Source organism: Hyperolius riggenbachi, chromosome 10 (assembly GCF_040937935.1).
Source record: "Hyperolius riggenbachi isolate aHypRig1 chromosome 10, aHypRig1.pri, whole genome shotgun sequence".
Classification (NCBI taxonomy): Eukaryota; Metazoa; Chordata; class Amphibia; order Anura; family Hyperoliidae; genus Hyperolius; species Hyperolius riggenbachi.
Window position 1 is genome coordinate 273,269,632 of NC_090655.1, and position 13,990 is coordinate 273,283,621.

Here is a 13,990-nt window from a genome sequence, read left to right on the forward strand (position 1 = left end):
GCTGGGAATACACAATGAGATTTTTCAGTCGATCTGCTGAAAAAAAACGTATTTCTGCCCCCACACATCTGCTGCAGCGTAACACTGAATATTAGGTGTTATAGATTTATTTTTTATAGTCAGAGTTTTTATACATAAATTAAGATGTATTTTATGAGTTATAGTAGGTTGTAAACTCCTACTGGATATATATATACATTGTGGTGACAGGAGGACTTGAGAAGACAGCTGATTCTCCAAGGTGACACTGGAAAAGCTGAGTAGCGCTCTTTTGTTTTGGGAATGCTCTGTGTTCTGTATTTTTAGCTGTCACGTAAGCTCTGGCAGTGAAGTGTATAAAGCTGTGACGGTGTTCTATGACAGTAGTAAAATCACTATTAGACACTTGTGTGTGTTACTGTGTTTTTACTCCAGGCCTGTGCAAATGTGATATATGTACTAAAAGCAATTTGTTTTTGCATGTAACTCTTTACATTAGGCAACCCTATGTGTGACAAGAAAGAACAGGGCACTCAGGGTGCCTGTACTGTTATTGTTAGTAAGCTGTCACCATATACAATCAAAAATAATAGCTTTAGTTGACAAAAATCTAACATAAGTACATCGCATAAACCCTAATATGGCCAGTCTGTGAGCAGTGACACTGTCATTATAACTAGAGATATTCAATATTTAATCCTGATTACTCACCTGTTCTACCCTCTATAAGTGGCTCCTCATTTATAGCTGTCCCAATCATCTCAAATTCCTCCATAGACTTCTGATCACTCCTCATATACGTCTCTTCTTCCTCTTTTATTGTCCCCATCATGTCACCCTCCTCCATAGACTGCTGATCACTCCTCACATATGTCTCTTCTTCCTCTTTTATTGTCCCCATCATGTCACCCTCCTCCACAGACTGCCGATCACTCCTCACATACGTCTCTTCTTCCTCTTTTATTGTCCCCATCATGTCACCCTCCTCCATAGACTGCTGATCACTCCTCACATATGTCTCTTCTTCCTCTTTTATTGTCCCCATCATGTCTCCCTTCTCTGCACACAGGTGATCACTCCTCACATTTCTCTCTGCTTCCTTTTTAATTGTCCTCATCACATCCTCCTCCTCCATAGACGGCTGATCACTCCTCACACACGTCTCTTCTTCTTCCTTTTTAATTGTCCTCATCATGTCCCCCTCCACCATAGATTTCTTATCACTCCCCACATAGGTCTCTTCTTCCTCTTTACTTGTCCTCATCATGTCACCCTTCTCCATAGACTGCTGATCACTCCTCACATACGTCTCTTCTTCTTCCTCTTTACTTGTCCTTATCATGTCACCCTCCTCCATAGACTGCTGATCACTCCTCACATACGTCTCTTGCTCTTTGAGCTCAGATCTCAGTTCTGAAAAAGATGACAGATTTTAGCTGTAAGATATTAGCAGTAATAAACAGAGCACAGAAAGTAACATAATTTTCTAGGGGTAATAATCTCCCATAAGCTGTGGTATCTGCACATTCAGTACCACAGTCCTCTCCTCCAGTGTGCTTTGCTCATCATCTGGGGCTTCTCTCCTCCTCTCCATGCACACATTCCTGCGAGGTTACAGCAGTGCCGGCAGCGGTAGATGGATGAGGATGTGAGGAGAGAACAGCTGGAGACAGAGGGAGATAGGAGCAGAGGCCTGCAGCTAATTAGCTATAAATTATCATTACTTATGGCTCTGGCACCTGATGAACTAGGCCGATGGAACTGCAGCTCCATATCCTGACCATACCTGAGCCCACCTGTCCCTCACCTACTAACCCCAAACCCTCCAAGAGCTGTAGCAACAAACCTCCCAGCTGGGACAGTGCCAATACCAGGACCAAAGCAGCAGAGGCCACCCAACCCCTCTCCAGCTGCAGCCTCCATCTCCTCTGTCTGTTTGTGCAGACTCCACCCTCTCCCACTGCGGGACATAAAACTCCTGTAACTGCAGTAATAACCACAGATGAGAAAAGGTGTATTTAGATGCATGATTTATAGCATAAGATGTAATAGAGATCCAAAGATAAGGTAATACAGAGAGTGTGCATACGTGTGAGGCACCAGCTGGAGGTGGGAGCTACTCCACGAGGATCTTATGGGCTCAGTATTCCATGGCAAACAAGATCGGCCAGTCACAGCTCCACACTGACCTCCTCTGTAACTAAGTATGTCCACCCCGACCTCTGCTCTGCCCAATATATAACAAGTATGTCCACCCCAACCTCTGCTCTGCCCGATATATAACAAGTATGTCCACCCCAACCTCTGCTCTGCCCGATATATAACAAGTATGTCCACCCCAACCTCTGCTCTGCCCGATATAAAACAAGTATGTCCACCCCGACCTCTGCTCTGCCCAATATATAACAAGTATGTCCACCCCGACCTCTGCTCTGCCAATATATAACAAGTATGACCACCCCGACCTCTGCTCTGCCCAATATATAACAAGTATGCCCACCCCGACATCTGCTCTCCCCAATATATAACAAGTATCTCCACCCCGACCTCTGCTCTGCCCAATATATAACAGGTATGTCCAATCCGACCTCTGCCCTGCCCTATATATAACAATATGTCCACCCCGACCTCTGCTCTGCCCAATATATAACAAGTATGCCCACCCCGACCTCTGCTCTCCCCAATATATAACAAGTATCTCCACCCCGACCTCTGCTCTGCCCAATATATAACAGGTATGTCCAATCCGACCTCTGCTCTGCCCGATATATAACAATATGTCCACCCCGACCTCTGCTCTGCCCAATATATAACAAGTATGTCCACCCCGACCTCTGCTCTGCCCAATATATAACAAGTATGTCCACCCCGACCTCTGCACTGCCCAATATATAACCAGTATGTCCACCCTGACCTCTGCTCTGCCCAATATATAACAAGTATGTCCACCCCGACCTCTGCCTTGCCCGATATATAACAAGTATGCCCACCCCACTCTCTGCTCTGCCCAATATATAACAAGTATGTCCACCCCAACCTCTGCTCTGCCCAATATATAACAAGTATGTCCACCCCGACCTCTGCTCTGCCCGATATATAACAAGTATGTCTACCCCGACCTCTGCTCTGCCCAATATATAACAAGTATGTCCACCCCGACCTCTGCTCTGTCCAATATATAACAAGTATGTCCACCCTACCTCTGCTCTGCCCGATATATAACAAGTATGTCCATCCGACCTCTGCTCTGCCCACTACATAACAAGTATGTCCACCCTGACCTCTGCTCTGCCCAATATATAACAAGTATGTCCACCCCAACCTCTGCTCTGCCCAATATATAACAAGTATGTCCATCCGACCTCTGCTCTGCCCACTACATAACAAGTATGTCCACCCCGACCTCTGCTCTGCCCAATATATAACAAGTATGCCCACCCCAACCTCTGCTCTGCCCAATATATAACAAGTATGTCCATCCGACCTCTGCTCTGCCCACTACATAACAAGTATGTCCACCCCGACCTCTGCTCTGCCCAATATATAACAAGTATGACCACCCCGACCTCTGCTCTGCCCAATATATAACAAGTATGTCCATCCGACCTCTGCTCTGCCCACTACATAACAAGTATGTCCACCCCGACCTTTGCTCTGCCCAATATATAACAAGTATGCCCACCCCAACCTCTGCTCTGCCCAATATATAACAAGTATGTCCACCCCGACCTCTGCTCTGCCCAATATATAACAAGTATGTCCACCCCGACCTCTGCTCTGCCCAATATATAACAAGTATGTCCACCCCGACCTCTGCTCTGCCCAATATATAACAAGTATGTCCACCCTGACCTCTGCTCTGCCCAATATATAACTAGAGCTACAGAATTACCTCTTCCACTAGTATGTTGTCTCCAGGTCCTGCAAAATTATTTTACACCATTTCCTTTCTCTGGTTTCATTACTTCCTGCCTGTGCGTTCCACCTGGGAGAAGTGATGTCGTCATCTTGTGGTAAATAGGCTAACTGCAGCCTCTGTTTATGGAATTACCTGCACTCTGCTGTCTTAACTTACTCTTACCCTTGTTATTATTATTATTATTATTGTTGTTGTTGTTGAGACTGGAAATGAAGACATGAGATTTGGATGCCATGCACACACGCAAATGTCCTGGACTCCTACTTTGTACCCCATGAATCCTTTTCTCCTCAGCTTTGAGTAATTTGCTGGTAATGTCTCCTCCTCCAATATCCTGCCTGATGTGGTGTAAATCACCTTTTAGGAAACTCTTGTGTGAAAAATGCATGTGCTGCTATTGTTGTGACTGACTTTCCTTGTTCCAAGCCCTTGTTTTGCAAGATTTACTGTCGATACCTGTTTGTCATAAGCGGGTCTGTAACTGAATTCTTGTTTGTCCAACATATTGTTTGCCACATGGGCATTGCAACATGAAAATTACTGATGTTGTCTTGCAATTGATATAGTCTCTGATATTGAATATGCTATCATTGTCAGTACTCCTGACCTCTCTAGTAGGTTGCATATATGTTCATTTGTACAAGATGAACAAGTCATCAATGATCCGGTACCACCCCAAAATGTGGTGGTCTTTTGGCACCACACAACCTCACGATCCCACCACCCAAGGTACAGATTTCCCACTGAGGGGGCACAACACTGGCAGTGAATCTGTTCCTTGGGTGGTGGGAGCGCGAGGTTCTTTGATGCCAGTCGATGGACAGGAAAAGAAGAAGGGATTTTAACGTTTTAATTGGTTTTATGGTTGGGAATATGTTCCCTCAATAAAATTGGAGTATAATAGTCGACCTATGAGGTGTTATTAGTTGCAACAAACGTACCTGGTGTGGTCTCTGCAGGCTGCTCTGATAGTTTGGAGCGGCTGGAAGCAGCTTCCGTTTCCTCTTCGATTAAAGTCATCCCCAGCTTCTCTGTAAACGTGTCAGAATATTGGCATCCCCGGCTCCCATACAGATGTGGGTCAGCGTGTTTCTGGCAGGACGCACGCAGCTCAGAGCTGTCTTTAAAGTGAACCTCCAGACTAAAAATCGACTCAGCAGCACTGAAAAGGCCTGGTGTTTCTTTAACAGTTTCACAGCATCAGAACTTTGTTCCTCTTATACAAGCCTCATTTTTAGCTACACAGAAGAAAACTGCCCGGGCTTTTTTCCCCTGATGCTGTGCAAAGCATGATGGGATTTTTGATGTTGTTGTTCTCGTTCTGCTGTTTTGGTGCAATTTTTTTTTTTTACATTTTGAATTTGGCATTTGAAGCCTAGTGTGTGCAGCTGGGAGGGGTAATCAGGACACAGGACAGTTGGAACTGTGTCTTATGCTCCTTGTCACCTCCTTTCAACCAAAAAGATGGCTGCCCCCATGACAAAGATGGCAGCCCCCATGAATCACAAACATTTGCCTGTTCTTTTAAAACAGGCTGGGTAAAAGGTTATATTACCTATCTATTCTAATTAACATAACTAATGTAACTTAACCTGTTTTAGTTCCTGGACGTAGAAACTACGTCCAGGAACCATCCCCGGCCCACGGTTCGTTAGCCAGGCAATCAGTGAATCGGGCTATGGTGCCCGATCACTGATTCCTCTCCCCCGCTGAAAAAGCGACAGCTTCTCTTGGAAGCTGCGCCTTTTCTGGCTGTTACCTCCCCCATGCGTCTCTCTAAGCGTATGTTACGCTTAGAGTGACGTCATGTAAACAAACTCATGGCCGCCATCTTGTGGCCAAAAAGTAATACTACAACTAAAAGTTTAAAAAAAAAAAAATCAACACACATTTACATTATAAACCTATTGTTTACATCCCACCCTCCCAAAACTACCCAAATAAAATGTTTAATATAAAAAAAAACAAAAAACATTGAAATAAAAAAACAAACATGTAAATATTTACCTAAGGGTCTAAACTTTTTAAATATCAATGTAAAGATGAAATATTTGTATATATTTTTTTTATTTTAAACTTGTAAATAGTGATAGATGCAAAATGGAAAAAATGCACCTTTATTTCCAAATAAAATATTGTCGCCATACGAAAACTGAGAAACAATGAATTTTTTCCGTTTTTTTCTTATTCTTCCTGTTAAAATGCATTTACAGTAAAGTGGCTCTTAGCAAAATGTACCCCCCAAAGAAAGCCTAATTGGTGGCGGAAAAAACAAGATATAGATCAGTTCATTGTGATAAGTAGTGATAAAGTTATAGGCTTATGAATGGGAGGTGAACATTTCTCAAGTGAAAACGATGGAACGCAAATGGGTTAATGACAGTATATTTGTTTAGGCTGAAGTTCCCCTTTAAAGGTTTAGAAGCGTCTAGCTGACATCAGCAGTGATGTCACTAGGTGACATCACTAGGGGAGTGGTTCTGGGGAATTGGGATTTTATATAGAAGGCCAGAGCTCTCAGTCTATCGTTGGCCTTGATACTAATCAGTTCACTGGTTCTTGGCCTAGCTAGCTACTCTGAGCTGCATTAATATATTGTGTAGATGCACAATATATATGTACTCCAGTTAGTCAGTTGTTTGGTATTTTCGTATTGATTTTTATTATTGTAATTCATTCGTAATATCCTCCTGATATTATTGAAGTAACATCTTGTTGTATCTATTTACCTGTGTACTGACCTCTTGCTTGTTTACTGACCTCGCTCTAGTCTAGTCCTTCTGTACCGCTGCCATCTGATTTACGTTACCGACTCGGCCTGTCCCTGACTCTGTTACTGTCTGATCCTTGCAATACGACTGACATCTGATCAGGGCCGGATTTACAGCTTAGGAGCCTATAGGCACAGAAGTTCTGGCGCCCTTAACTCCATCCCACCTTAGCACAGGCCACACACCCCTTTTACATTCAGATTTTACCAAATTTAGAGCACGTTGTCTCAATAAAGAGCAGTGTGGTGCATCAAAGACCAGCCCCAAATGCCAGTCACAAGCGCGTGTAGGCTCCCTGCACACTGCATGCGATTCCAATTCCGATTCTGCTTTTTAATCGGTTTTTACATCCAATTCCGATTTTTAATCTTTACTGCATGCTGCATTTTTTTGATCCGTTTTGCTGTTGAATGTATTCAGGGTAAATCGGAATTGAAAATCAAAATCAAAATCGCAATCGCAAAACGGATTTGCAGTGTGCAGGGAGCCGTATACTGGCAATTGGCAAACTCTGGCCAGCCTGTATCCATCTTGATCTATCCCCAACCCCTCATGCACTGCCAGGTATCCCTTTGACTTGGGATCCCTGGGGGCCCCTGCACTATTTTTGCCAGCGTACCATCTCACCTGTCCTGGCGCACTGCTCTATTAGTCCGTACACTCTCGTCTTCATCCTTGCTAGTTATTACATAATGACATGGGCCAGGTTACTGAGATAATACAGCTAGCAAGGATGAAGACGGGGAGCGAACGCACCAGGGCAGGTGAGTTGGTACACTGGCAGAAATGGTGCAGGGGCCGCAGGGAGCATAAGTAGGGAGAGACCTGGGATGGCCTGGCAGCAGGGTGAGCCCTCACAAAGATTACTTACAGAAAATTCAGGTATTTTAATAAGCTATATTGAAAATGTGAGAAGACCAGTGCCTGCAGATCTAAAAAGCCACATCACTTTACAGCAGAAGTGTAAGATATTAATGCCTGCAAGTTCTGTGTCTCTTCCCTCCCTTGCAGCATGCAACATGACTTCATGGCTACAGCAGGATACCTTTTTGGTGCATTGCTCGCAGCAACACAGCCACGGCTTGTTTAACAGTGTTGTTTGGATGGTGGTGGGCATAACTGTGGTGTGGATGGTGGTGGACATAGCTGTGTGGTGTGCATAACTGTGGTGTGGATGGTGGTGGGCATAACTGTGTGGTGTGAAAGGTGGTGTGCATAACTGTGTGGTGTGAATGATGGTGGGCATAACTGTGTGGTGTGGATGGTGGTGGGCATAACTGTGTGGTGTGGATGGTGGTGGGCATAACTGTGTGGTGTGGATGGTGGTGGGCCTAACTGTGGTGTGGATGGTGGTGGGCATAACTGTGGTGTGGATGGTGGTGGGCATAGCTGTGTGGTGTGGATGGTGGTTGACATAGCTGTGTGGTGTGGATGGTGGTGGGCAGAACTGTGTGGTGTGGATGGTGGTGTGCATAGCTGTGTGGTGTGGATGGTGGTGGGCATAGCTGTGTGGTGTGGATGGTGGTGGGCAGAACTGTGTGGTGTGGATGGTGGTGGGCATAGCTGTGTGGTGTGGATGGTGGTGAGCATAGCTATGTGGTGTGCATAGCTGTGTGGTGTGGATGGTGGTGGGCATAGATGTGTGGTGTGGATGGTGGTGGGCATAACTGTGTGGTGTGGATGGTGGTGGGCATAGCTGTGTGGTGTGGATGGTGGTGGACATAGCTGTGTGGATGGTGGTGGGCATAACTGTGTGGTGTGGATGGTGGTGAACATAGCTGTGTGGTGTGGATGGTGGTGGGCATAGCTGTGTGGTGTGGATGGTGGTGGGCATAGCTGTGTGGTGTGGATGGTGGTGGGGATAGCTGTGTGGTGTGGATGGTGGTGGGCATAACTGTGTGGTGTGGATGGTGGTGGGCATAGCTGTGTGGTGTGGATAGTGGTGGGCATAACTGTGTGGTGTGGATGGTGGTGGGCGTAGATGGTGGGGGGCATAGCTAGGTGGTGTGGATGGTGGTGTGCATAACTGTGTGGTGTGGATGGTGGTGGGCATAGCTGTGTGGTGTGGATGGTGGTGGGCATAGATGGGTGGTGTGGATGGTGGTGTGCATAACTGTGTGGTGTGGATGGTGGTGGGCATAGCTGTGTGGTGTGGATGGTGGTGGGCATAGCTGGGTGGAGGGCATAACTGTGTGGTGTGGATGGTGGTGGGCATAGCTGGGTGGTGTGGATGGTGGTGGGCATAGTTGTGTGGTGTGGATAGTGGTGGGCATAGCTGTGTGGTGTGGATGGTGGTGGGCATAGCTGGGTGGTGTGGATGGTGGTGTGGATGGTGGTGGGCATAGCTGTGTGGTGAGGATGGTGGTGGGCATAACTGTGTGGTGAGGATGGTGGTGGGCATAACTGTGTGGTGTGGATAGTGGTGGACATAGCTGCGTGGTGTGGATGGTGGTGGGCATAGCTGCGTGGTGTGGATGGTGGTGGGCATAGCTGCGTGGTGTGGATGGTGGTGGGCATAGCTGGGTGGTGTGGATGGTGGTGGGCATAGCTGGGTGGTGTGGATGGTGGTGGGCATAGCTGTGTGGTGTGGATGGTGGTGGGCATAGCTGGGTGGTGTGGATGGTGGTGGTGGGCATAGCTGGGTGGTGTGGATGGTGGTGGGCATAGCTGTGTGGTGTGGATGGTGGTGGGCATAGCTGTGTGGTGTGGATGGTGGTGGGCATAGCTGTGTGGTGTGGATGGTGGTGGGCATAGCTGTGTGGTGTGGATGGTGGTGGTGGGCATAGCTGGGTGGTGTGGATGGTGGTGTGCATAACTGTGTGGTGTGGATGGTGGTGTGCATAGCTGTGTGGTGTGGATGGTGGTGGGCATAGCTGGGTGGTGTGGATGGTGGTGTGCATAACAGTGTGGTGTGGATGGTGGTGGGCATAGCTGTGTGGTGTGGATGGTGGTGGGCATAGCTGTGTGGTGTGGATGATGGTGGGCATAACTGTGTGGTGTGGATGGTGGTGGGCTTAACTGTGGTGTGGATGGTGGTGTGCATAACAGTGTGGTGAGGATGGTGGTGGGCATAGCTGTGTGGTGTGGATGGTGGTGGGCATAGCTGTGTGGTGTGGATAGTGGTGGGCATAGCTGTGTGGTGTGGATGGTGGTGGGCATAGCTGGGTGGTGTGCATAACTGTGTGGTGTGGATGGTGGTGGGCATAGCTGTGTGGTGTGGATGGTGGTGGGCATAGCTGTGTGGTGTGGATAGTGGTGGGCATAGCTGTGTGGTGTGGATGGTGGTGGGCATAACTGTGTGGTGTGGATGGTGGTGGGCATAGCTGTGTGGTGAGGATGGTGGTGGGCATAACTGTGGTGAGGATGGTGGTGTGCATAACTGTGTGGTGTGGATAGTGGTGGGCATAGCTGTGTGGTGTGGATGGTGGTGGGCATAGCTGCATGGTGTGGATGGTGATGGGCATAGCTGTGTGGTGTGGATGGTGGTGGGCATAGCTGTGTGGTGTGGATGATGGTGGGGTAATTCGGCAGCTCAGCAGGCACAGGAAGGAGGCATTGTGGTTTACATGGTTCTCGTCCTGCCTTGTGTGCAGCAGCGGCGCTCAACCCCGACGTGATGCTGGAATGTGACATCATGTCGGGTGAGAGCGCCACTGTGGTCCAACAGGCGGAAAGGGAACCATTGAAACCATGATGCAAAATAGATAACGTATGTATCCCTGCCTCCCTCCCCTGCCTGCTGAGCTGACGACTCACCACACACTACCATCCACACCGCACAGTTACACAAGCCATGGGTGGCCGCAGTGGAGCAAACTGAATTTTTAAAGGAACAAAATGGTATACACTTGGGGGGCCCCTACGGACTCTAGGGCCAGGGAGTAATGCCCCCCTTGCCTATATTGTAGGGCTGGCCCTGCACACAAACACACACTCTCTGACACACACATACACACGCTATGGACACACACACACATACACACTGTGGATACACACACACACACACACACTGGTAAACAAAGAGACACACACACACACACTGGTAAACAAAGAGACACACACATACACACTCTGCCATAAACATACACACACACTGGTACACAAAGAGACACACACTCTGTCACAAACATACACACACACACACACTGGTACACAAAGAGACACACAAACACACACACACACACACACACACACACACACACACACACACACACACACACACACACACACTCTCTCTCTCTGTCACACACATGCACACACACTGGTACACAAAGAGACACACACACACACTGGTACACAAAGAGACACACACACTCTGCCACAAACATACACACACACACACACAGGTAAACAAAGACACACACACACACTGGTACACAAAGACACACCCACACATACACACACACACACATACACACACTCTGCCACACACACACGCACACACACTGGTACACAAAGAGACACACACACACACACACTCTGCCTCACACTCTCTGGCACACACACACTGGTACACAAAGAGACACACACAGTCTGCCACACACACACACTGGTACACAAAGACACACACACAGGTACACAAAGACACACGCACGCACACACACACACACACACACACACACACACACACACACACACTGGTACACAAAGAGACACACACACACACACACACACTCTGCCACGCACGCACACACACACTGGTACACAAAGAGACTCACACACACACACTCTCTGCCACACACACACACACACACTCTCTGCCACACACACACACACACACACACACACACTGGTACACAAAGAGGCACACACACTCTGCCACACACACACACACACACACACACACACACACACACACACACACTGGTACACAAAGAGACACACACAGTCTGTCACACACATGCACACATCACATATGTAGAAAGGACCATAAAGATGAAAAAATTCGGACAGGGACTTTTCAATGCAAAAAATATCAAAAACTTTATTGACACACACATAGAAAAAGGTAATAAAAACTCTCTGTTAGAGGTTCCTTGTGGATATTTCCAATACATAATTTACAGCACAGACATCAGCTTTATTGTAGACTTAATGCAAATTTTTTGAAAAAGGTAACGACACGCTCGTTTCGGGCACAAAAGGCCCTTCATCAGGCCAGGTTGCAGAAAGCACTGTCTACAAAAGAACACATAAACAAGTATATATTAATAACATTAATATAATGTATAAATCAATTCCAGCACCTCACAGAGGAATAACCCGAAAGTGAAAATGATGACGCCGTGTGGACACAAGGTCCCATATCAGTGGACCTCCACACATGTCAAGGAGAAAGAAGAGGTGTCAATATCAGACAGAAAGACACGAGCAGCAATGGACGAGAAACCTGGCATATCACTAGCTAGCAGGGTTTTTGAGATGTGCCAGGTTTCTCGTCCATTGCTGCTCGTGTCTTTCTGTCTGATATTGACACCTCTTTTTTCTCCTTGACAAGTGTGGAGGTCCACTGATATGGGACCTTGTGTCCACACGGCGTCATCATTTTCACTTTCGGGTTATTCCTCTGTGAGGTGCTGGAATTGATTTATACATTATATTAATGTTATTAATATATACTTGTTTATGTGTTCTTTTGTAGACAGTGCTTTCTGCAACCTGGCCTGATGAAGGGCCTTTTGTGCCCGAAACGAGCGTGTCGTTACCTTTTTCAAAAAATTTGCATTAAGTCTACAATAAAGCTGATGTCTGTGCTGTAAATTATGTATTGGAAATATCCACAAGGAACCTCTAACAGAGAGTTTTTATTACCTTTTTCTATGTGTGTGTCAATAAAGTTTTTGATATTTTTTGCATTGAAAAGTCCCTGTCCGAATGTTTTCATCTTTATGGTCCTTTCTACATATGTGAAGCATTGATAGGGTAGAGTGGATCACCCTAAAAAGGATTAAAGGTTTTCTCTTTTTCCCTTTTGTGTTAAAAGATTATACTCCCAACTATATACGAAAACACACACACACACGCACAAGCACACACTCTCTGGCACACACACACACACACACACACACACACTCTGGCACACACACACACACACGCACAAGCACACACTCTCTGGCGCACACACACACACACACACACACACACACACACACACACTCTCTGGCACACACACAGACACACACACACACACTCTCTGGCACACACACAGACACACACACACACACTCTCTGGCACACACACAGACACACACACACACACTCTCTGGCACACACACAGACACTCTGGCGCACACATACACACACTGTACACACACCCTGGCTCACACAACATGCATACATACAATGTATGCGCTGCGTAATATGTTGGCGCTTTATAAATACTATAAATAATAATAATGTACACACGCTGTACAACCCCCTCTAACCCCCCCTAACCTCTGGACAATCAAACTGCTAAAAGAAGAAGGAAATACTTTACCAGCACAGCAGTAAAGCCTTTGAAGTTTCCTCGAGGAGAGGGAGGAGGATCCCACACTCTTTCTCCGGCTGGAGCTGCAGCAGCGTGAAGCCTGTTCCCTCTCATGCCTGTCCGGGGAGAAAGCTCTGCTTGAGCAGCTACACACTTTCCGAGAGTCCCAACGGAAGTTTTGGCACACCCTGTAGCAGGAGCTCTGTCAGCAGATGCACTGAGAAATTCAGTGCAGAGTGGGGCGGTATTGCATCAGATATTAGTGCTGCGATACAGCACCCGATGCACAGCAGGGCCGGATGTGGAGCGGGGCGCACTGTCATGGTAAATGAGGACAGCTGGAGAGATTTGCTGCACTGCTGCCTGCCGCCTCTGTAGCACATGGCGCCTGTAGGCACGTGCCTACAGTGCCTAGTGCTAAATCCGGCCCTGCATCTGATATAGGTGTATGACCCTGCTCGATTTGACTACGATTTAGCTTAACAACTTTGTACCTCGATATCACTAATACTTGTGCACAAGTTCTGACCAATATCGACAACACATTGTACTATTATTGTGTAATTATCTGTATGTTGTCTCGTCACGCACCAGCGTGATATTATCAAGGCCCCAAAAAAGATGGACGAGCTGCGAAATCAGATCGCCTCATTAGTGGGAGCTGTTAATCAACTCTCTGAGCAAGTGGCCACTCAGCAGACTCCGTTAACTAACTCTTTTGCTCAGTTAAGTGCCTCCGTTAACGCTAACAACTCACAGCCCAATGTTCCTATACAACCCATTATTGAACCTGAAATGCTGTTACCAGAGAAATTACGTTCTGATTTCAGTAACTTCTGTAATAGATGTATGT

The 13,990-nt window shown here is 46.8% G+C and overlaps 1 pseudogene; it reads right to left on the reverse strand.

Annotated features, from left to right (window-relative positions):
• Positions 1–13,990, reverse strand: part of LOC137537207 (uncharacterized) — a 76,848-nt pseudogene that overhangs the window by 25,942 nt on the left and 36,916 nt on the right.